Here is a 9250-nt window from a genome sequence, read left to right as displayed (position 1 = left end):
AGTGGGCACCTGGCATCCAGCCAGCGTCACCCCACCACAAGAGGAGAGAAGGCTCAGATAATTATCTAGATAGACCACATCAGGCAAATATAATGAACTGATCTGAAAGATGGAGTCAGGCAATCAAAGACTAGTTCTTCCACCTCAGTGGAACACTATGAAGATACTGTCCTCTGCCTCCAATCTTTCTGAAGAGGGAACTTATTTTTAGTGTTCCCTTGCAGGTTCACATTGAAGGAAAATAGGGACTTCAGGCTCTCCACTCCTTACTGACCACCACAAAGTCAGCAGGAGGGAAGGGGGAGAGCAGCATCACAGTCCCATCTGCCAGCCACCATGTGAGAGAGCATGTGAAAAGAGGTGTCAGAGGTTTATCCGTCAGCACCCTTGCTCCCTGGGAGTATAAACTTCTGCCAGCCTAGGTAATCCGCTTGGACCACTGTAGCTCCATGTTCATTCTCATACAGGATGGTCCTTGGAAAACTATTGCCTCCTTTACACTGCCTGTGGCTATATGTCATTATCCTTGCTGAAGATGAAGAGTCGCAGTGTTTGCTCACACTCGGAGATGCACTATGTCTGTACTTAAGACTCCATGTTACGTATGACATGGAATATATTCTGGTTCACACTGAAACTGGGAAACTAGGTACAGCAACTGTACTCAGGATCTCCGGGAGAACTGCAGTCTTGCTCCTTCCTGGGAAAAGAGGCTTGAGAGGACCACTAACAATTCCCTTTTTATATTTGCAGGACGAAATGTAGAACCCAAAAGGGAAGAAAAGACACTGACTGCCAGCTTTGTGAAGGAACCTGTGTTTCTGAGCCCATCTTGGAAAACCTGACATGCAGTGTGTTCCTGTCGATGAGGCTAAACATGAGGGATTTCAACTGCCATGTGCTGGGATAAGTTATAATGACATTTTATCTATAACCCCTCCCTCCCCTACCAAAGTACGCCAGGGCAGTACTTTGTAGTTCACAATGCAAACAGACCTTAAGCTGATTGCAAAGCCTGTTGAAATCAGACTTCATTAGGCTTTGGGGTCAGCTGCTTATACCTTACTGGCATGGCACAAGTGAAGGACACGAACAGAGGCTGTACAGAGCATGGAGACACATAGGAGGGGGCAACAAAGCGTAGGTCAGGGGACTTTTAATAGATGATTTGCTTAAAAACCTATCTGAAAATAGAAAACAACATCTACATCCCAAACAGTGATTATACAGGAAGAAATTTAAGTGTGCTAAATGCTGACTTTATACATAGATTTAGAAGTAAGCTGCTGTGGCTGATATGTTCCCCTTCTATTCTGCCAGTCTAACAAAGAGTAAAGTACTTCCCTAGTAGCTGAGCATTTCCACCTTCTTCCAAGCTGTGAGTCCCTCTTTCTTGATCCGTGATCACAGTAAGCAGTCACGATACACAGAGGACAAACAGCTGTGAGGAGCTACACTCACCCATCAAGGCAGATGGCCTTTTCCTGAGATGTAGCCTCAACTGGTTCAGCTGAGCTCAGGTGCTCCGACTTCACTGCAACTACAACGACTTCTATCAAAGACTAATAGTGAGCAACTCCATGTGACTCCAAAAAAAACCTGTTCATGCTGGTTTGGACATTAAGAGAAAACCGGCTCTGCTTTTTGCAGTCCCTTTACTGTGATTCTTTTTGTATAGCAGAACAGTAGGAGGCCAGGATCTCTGCTATATCATGCAGTATGCTTGATATTCCAGTATTGTAGGCTATATTTGGACTTCACACAATACATTGGTTTAAATGGAAGAGGTAGGTAAATACAATACTTCAGTGCTGCTGTGAACACTCATGTAGTTGCATCACGTTTTGGCTAGGTGGCTGCTGATCAGAAAGGATACACACTGAGGCAGCAAGCAATACATGTATTAAATGCCATCAAAGTACTTAATTCTCCACAGCTATATTATTTCCGTTAATATGCTTTGAAACCACTGTTTCAAAATGTAACTTTTTTTTTTATTATTCTATATAAAATTTCTGGATACCTCTCAGAAAACAACAGTCACTAAGTCATAGAAACACTTGCCATAATAGAAGCAACACACCTTTCTGCACAGCCAACTGGAAGGAGTCTTCGGGTGAGGACATGGCATTTTCCCCGGAGGAGGAATCCATAGGCAAAGAAGAACCATCAAAGGAGAATGCTGGGCTGGTGAGAAGAAAACACTATCAAAAAGGAATTGCAGGAATCTGGGGGAGGTTTCATTTCCAGAACAATTACCAGTTAAGTCCCTTGTAGTTCCTCATGAAGAGCCATTTGTAGAAACGGAGGATTACCTGCTGGACTGACATTATCAAAGAATCCTCCATAAAAGATGTGTCTTATTTTATCACTCGACCCCATGTCTCTCTGTTCAAGATATATTCAGGTTTTGGTGCTGAGAAACAGTTTTCTGGAGAAGATAATTTGAACTTAGCTAACAAAACTCCCAGTCCAGAAGAAGTCATGGTAAGACTTCATGCTGCTTGAACAGAGGCTTGAATGACAAAAAAACCCTTCTCTGATAAAGCTAGTAAGTGCTTTAAATAATATGTATATTGCAATATTTTAGATGTAAGTGCAGGGCCTCCCAGATATATAATATAAAAGAGAAATGTTAAGAATAACAAATGCAAGGTGCTGGAGTTGTGCCTTGAATTGACTGAGTAATGAATGTAGGGGGCAATGCATTTTCATTAAAGTTTCCATTCAGATTATAAGTAATTATTTTTTTTAATTTTAATTAATTTTTAATTGAATTATGTTTAATTACATTTCTTACAGATTTCAGATTATTACAGGTTACAAATTACACACTTTAGGTAGGCAGCCACTGGAAAACAGATAGAGCCTCCAAAGAACTGGAGAGAGAGCAACAGTATATTTAATCTGATTCTTTCCATGAGAGCACAGCGTATATGCCAGGCCTGATACAGTCAAACAGAGAAGTGAAAAAAGGTACAAAGAGTGTAATACAGTATGACAAAAGAGGAAATACTGAGAGTTTCCACCAGAATCTGAGATGATTTTTCTTATTTATAGTTTTCTGTATTTTTCAGTTACAGATAGTGTAAGAAAAAAATAAATAAAACCAAACTTTTAACAATGGTGGATTAAACCCTACCCCTGTTTGAATTTTATTATAGTACCTAGGAAATTCAATTAAAAAAAAATTGTATGGCCTATTACATAAATTATTATAGGATATTCTCACAGTCTCACTCTTTCCAACATACTAATTCAGTAATATTACAAACATTTTTTTTGCCTTCTACCTTTGTCTTCAGTGAGTAAAATCTCCCTTTTATCAGCCTTCTCAAAATTCAGGAAATAGAGCAATGCATAGAGCACAGGAAGACTTTTTTTCTTATTGCTTTAATGTAAACATTTCTCTTTCTCCATTTTCTACAATCAAGCAGGTTAGCCAATATTCTAATTTTGATTTCTTGGTGTTTTTTTAATTCTTGCTTTAAAATCAGAGACTACTGCAAGTAGGCTAAAATCTGACAGTACACTCTTTAGACTTTTCACTCCACTGGAGCTTGACGCAGGTGCAAGGACTGTAGGCCTTGTAGAAGGGCGGGCTCCTTCATTTTCGTAATTTTGTAACACTGGCCCACATTGACTTACTTTCACAGATGGAAAATTTCCACTGAACTTAGTGAAAAAAGTTTGCATAAATTGAACAGAGGGTGTCACGTCCTATTTTGCAATAACAGAATGACACAATCTAAGAGTACTGTAACAGTATGGGTGAAGCTTACTCAAATTTATCTTCAGTTGCCTTTCTGCCTTCTCTGAATAGATTACTGTGAAGCCATGTGACATGTCTCATTTTTCTAATTAGTTGATGAGAGAATGTGGTTGTCCCTCTAGGAAATTCTGAAAGCTGGTAAGGACCCTTTATTCCAGCATTCTGAGATATCACTTGCTCCCAAGGAAGACTAAAAGCAAGGAGACAGAAGCAATAAAGGGATTCTCTCTACTCACAGAACAGGAAGCCCCTGTCCAGGTCCTTCTGAAGCATTCCCAGAGATGTGTGGAACAAAATATTCCAATTTCCATTTGGAAAAATCATTTTTTGAGACAGTTACAAAATTTAGTGGGGTCATCAAGGAGCTAGAGCAGGCTCAGCAAAAACAAACACAAATCATGGATCTGCAGTGTGACGATATGTTTTTGAAAAGATTAAAGACAGGAGAAGACTGCTGCTTAATGAAGGGACTTTAGGTCTAAATGATGTGGCTAGGAGGATGAAGTGGAATCAGAAGAAACAGCCAAACAGCCAAAAGATTACCGGTTCTTACTATGAAATCACTTCTCTGAAGACCGATTTTAAAGAGTTAAAAACAAAAAAATATCCAGCACCAGCATTTGGAAGAAAACATAAACAAGTTAAAGAAGGATATTGAAGACTGAGTGAAGCAAAAGGCAAACTCACAAAGGAGAAAAATAAGCAAGCAGCTGGCTGATGGTCACACAGCAAGCTTTATCCAGTGCTATAAAATGTCCCGAGGATGCTGAGACTAAAAAAAAACCCTTTTGATGCATGTAAAAGAACTTAAATCTGCATATTATATCCTTCAAATAAAGCATGAGGAACTGGACCAGGTTTAGTAGACAGTGCTTGGAGATGGATCATACCATATGGAAGAAAGACAAAAAGATACAGGAACTGCAGCATCTCAGAAAAAAAAAAAAAAAAACCAACAAAAAAACCCAGAAACATGAGGCCAAGACTGTAACTTCAGCCTTGTGTGTGCTAAGGGAGGAAAAGGAGAGCACACAGAAATGGCTCCTATCCTTGCAAACAAAATTCCAGGGGAGAAAGGGATGGCAGATTGGCGGAAGGTCAACAGCTGCAATCCAAATGTAATGGAAGCTGGTTGCTCAGCTTAAAATCCTGCAAGCAGAATTTTAAAATGAACAAGCTAAGATTAAGAAAATGCAACAGCAGATTGCTGAGTTCAGAAGAGAGAACCAAAAGCTGCAGCAACAGAGAGTGAAAGACCAAGAACAAAACCGCATCCTGCAGCTTGAAACTGCCAGATGGAAAAAGAGGTAAGAGTCAGAGAATCACAGACAGCTAAGGTATAACTCAGACTGATAAAACAGTGTAAGCATCCTAAGTATTTATAACAGATAGAGTTCCTAGTTGCCATGTGCAGCAGTTCCTCTTCCCTTCTCGGGATGAATTTCCACTGACTCAAGCTGGGAGTTCTGACCAAGAAGATACTATAAGAACTTTAAAGGTAAGACAGCACTTCTTCTCTTAAGTCCTTCACTGGACTTGAGTCCAAGTGTGGAATTCTGTCTTACACAGGCATTTATGCAATCATCTCACTTCAAGCAGTGATCAAACACTTTGCAATTTATTATTTGAAGTAAATGAGGGAATAAAAAGGTGTGATAATGGCCTTTTTTAACTTCTTCAAGGGGAAAAGGCATGAAAGGATCAGATTGTAAATGATGCAAAGTCTGACATCTCTTTCTTCAATTTTGCAGAACTTCTAAATACAGTTTTGTTTGCATCTTCCCTGTGCTGGGGAGATTCAAGACTGGACGCAGTATTCCAGATGCACTCTAACACTGATTAGAGAGGTAACAGTCACTTACCTTGATTTGCTTGCTGTGCTCCTCTTGATATAGCCCAGGATGCTCTTGGCCTTTCAGACTGCTGGCTCATGGAAGCTTAGCATCCACAAGGACCTCCCAGGCCCTTCTCAGCAGAAGCTTCTGTCAGTCCACAGCCTGTTCTGTTGACTGGTGCTCTTCCTTTCCTGCTGTGGGATTCTGTGTCTGTTGAATTTCATAAAGTTCCCATTTGCTCATTCCTGCAGCTTGCCTAGGTCCCTCTGGGTACCAGCCCTGCGCTCAAGCAGATGCACTAGCTGTGCACTGCAGCCCCACATCCCCTATCCCCGCCCCCCACCACCACCATATGGCACCATCTGCAAACCTTGCAAACACTTTTGCCCCCTTCAGATCATTGAGAAAAATATTACAATGGACAGGTCCTGTGACAGACCTCTGCAGTATTCACCTTCTTACTGGCATCCAGGTAGGATATGAGGCTCCTGAGAGCCAGCAGATTTCTGCTGAGCTGACAACGACTGTTGGCTAGATGGCAGAGGTTAGCCACATCTGATTTATAAATGCCCACACCCTCACTCATTCCCCATTCAAGAGTTCAGGGACCTGGAGGCAGGGGTCACTTTCGATGCAGAAGCCTGTAGGGCTGTGATCTACTTTTGTGGCCCAGCTGCAGTCTTCAGCAAAGAATTGGAGATTTATTAGGAACTATGTGGGAAGCCTGGGACCGAGGTCCCATGGTACTCAGTTCAGGGTTCAAGAAATCCCAGGCTAATGGTGAGGGAGCGTGGAGTGGGAATGGGGCTGATCCACAAGCAAAGATGGGCCAGAAGCTGAAGGTGACCCCAGCACAGGCAGTGTCCCACCAACCAAGGCACAGAACCACCAGTACCTGGGTGAGATGGTGACAGCAACAGGTTGTGTCATGAGTCCCAGTGACTCTGAAAGATCTCAGCTTCTGAAAAGTCAGCATCTCCTCCAGCTGATGATCCTTCTATCATTGTTTCATAATGTTTGATAACACTCCTGGTGCATCTGGCAAAGGTTACATATGTTATTTTACCACTTGTTAGATCACTTACTCATTTGCTATGCTAAAGTTTTATATAAATTGCGTGAAAAATAGAGCCACAATAAAATAAAAAACAGAATTAAATGCAGCATGTTTGCATTTAGTTGCAAAACTGAGTAAGTAATAAAGTGATTCTTATAGGTCTAAGAAAGGTGTTTTTTTCCCTTGTGGAAAGAGCTTTGCTCCTTCCCTGAGCAGGGAAAGAAAAGAGTGTTCAGACCCAGAACATACTGTTCAGATTTGAATGTGCCAATAGCAGTACATAAAGCCATCCAACAAAGAAAAGGGATCTGCTTTGTTCGTTTCCCATAGTATAAAGTGCAATGTCTAGGATTTAACTGAATCTTCAGTTTCCCTTTTATTCTTTCTTAACATTGACAACTCTACCATAGTCATAGGTGGCCTTCTTATTTATTGATTACTCCATACATAATTATGTGTGCATGTTCTCTTACTGGTTATAATTTATTTCCCTATTCTACAGACTTTAGGCTTAAAATACAATTTTTCTTTCACCATATATGACAAATAACACTGGCCTGCTCTTAGATTCTCTTCCCTTACTAACATTACTAAACACATCTTAGCAGAGGCTCAGAAGGCCTCAAACGCACACACTATGTTAGGTTTCAGAATACATTCTGTATTTTAACACTCAAAAACCAAATCTATGGAATACATACAATCTTAATTACCTACCAGTAGCTTTTGTGCTCGGGCTCTTAAGACAACTGGAACGTTCCAGTTTCTACTATTAATTCTCTTTGCCATTTGTCATAACTGGTCTTGGCCAAGACACCGCGGTTACTCTTCAATTAACTCCAAGGAAAGACAGTGATGAACCCTGTGCTAAATTTTGGTTCTCTGTCTGTTCAAACACAGTTTTTTCCCTACTGTTACACTCACTAGGACGCAGATCATCCTTCTACCACTGAACACAACAGGAAGAGTGAAAGTATTATTGAACTGCAAGAAAAAGTGAAGAACTTTACCCTTGAAAAGAAAACCTTGGAGAAAAAGGTAGATCTTTCCTGAATCCTTGAGGAATGTACATGTGGGTCTGTCCAGCTGATTAAGGTTCTCTATGTCCTGGTTGCAGCTGGGACAGAGTTAATTTTCTTCTTAGTAGCTGGTGCAGTGCTGTTTTGGATTTGGTGTGAGAAAAATGTTGATAACATGCTGATGGGTTTAGCTGTTGCTGGGTGATGTTTATACTAATTCAATTCAAGGAGTTCTCAGTTTCTCAGGCCTTGCCAGTGAGAGGGCTGGAGGGGCACAAGAAATGGGGAGGGGACACAGCCAGGACAGCTGACCCGAACTAGCCAGAGGTATCCCATACCATGGGACATCATGCTTAGTATATAAACTGGGGGGAACTGGCTAAGGCCTGTGGATCACTGCTCAGGGACTGGTTGGGCATTGGTCAGCAAGTGGTGAGTAATTGTATTGTAGATCACTTGTTTTATTTCCTCCCTTCCTTTGGATTTCATTCCTCTTCCCTTCTCCCTCCTTTCCATTATAATTTTTATTATTTTTGGTTTTATTTTATTTCAATTATTGAATTGTTCTTATCTCAGCCCCAAAGTTTTACATTCCTTCCCAGATCTCCTCCCCATCCCTCCGGCAGGGTGTGTGTGCATCTGTTTTAGTGAGTGGCTACATGGGACTTAGATACAGGCTGGTATTAATCTATGACACTATAGTACAAGAACACAGAAGTCTTAGTAATCCTTTTTGCTGGACTGAATATGAAAGCTATTTGATTCAGTGTTTTCATCACATTTCTCATGTGCCTCCTGGTAAAGGAAGTTTACTCTTCAAATTATTGCTTATTATTTCCAGTAACCACATAGTTATGCCCAGCATTACACATACTATCATATTCATTTACTATCATATTCATTTACTATCATTATAATGCCTATTGAGATTTAATTATCAGATTTCTAGGTCACTTGGGAATAATTCAGAAAAATGTATCCCTTTGCCTGTGATACTAGGTGTTACATCCTTCTATTACTCACTCCTAAAACAAACCCGAAGGTTTCCATTGTAGCATTAGCCCAAACCAGTCAAATTATTTATGTACAGTAGTCTATGTGCAGTGTCCAGTGTCACAGAGTGTACACCAATCCTGTAGAAGACACTTCCACCCAAAGAGGGAACGGAGAGTAATTATGTGAACTGAACCTACAGCTCCTTTACTCTGCAGGCTTTACCTTCTCCAGGCAAGCCCCGGAGCTGATGTTCCTTATGTCCCACACAGGGAAAGAGTGCCTAATAAAAAGGTTTCGTTGTTTTGTAACTTATTCTACAGGCTTCTCTCTCAGGCCAATGAGATAAAATTTAATGGAGAAAAGCCCAAGTTAGTTGAAGATAACTGAATATCAGACTGAAGGGCATGATACAAAGATCTGAACAGCTGGTTACATTTGATAGCTGTGATTCTATAGCTAAAAGAATGTTTTAAGATACATACTAGAAAGAGGCTCCACACAGAATGCACAAAGCACTAGTTCCAGCTCAGGGTTTATCACTGACAGTCTGTCCTTAAACATTGCTACTGCA

Source organism: Falco punctatus, assembly GCF_963210335.1.
Source record: "Falco punctatus genome assembly, chromosome: 3".
NCBI classification, from domain to species: domain Eukaryota; kingdom Metazoa; phylum Chordata; class Aves; order Falconiformes; family Falconidae; genus Falco; species Falco punctatus.
The sequence above is the reverse complement of the archived record's forward strand: the minus strand, read 5'-3'. Positions refer to the sequence as shown.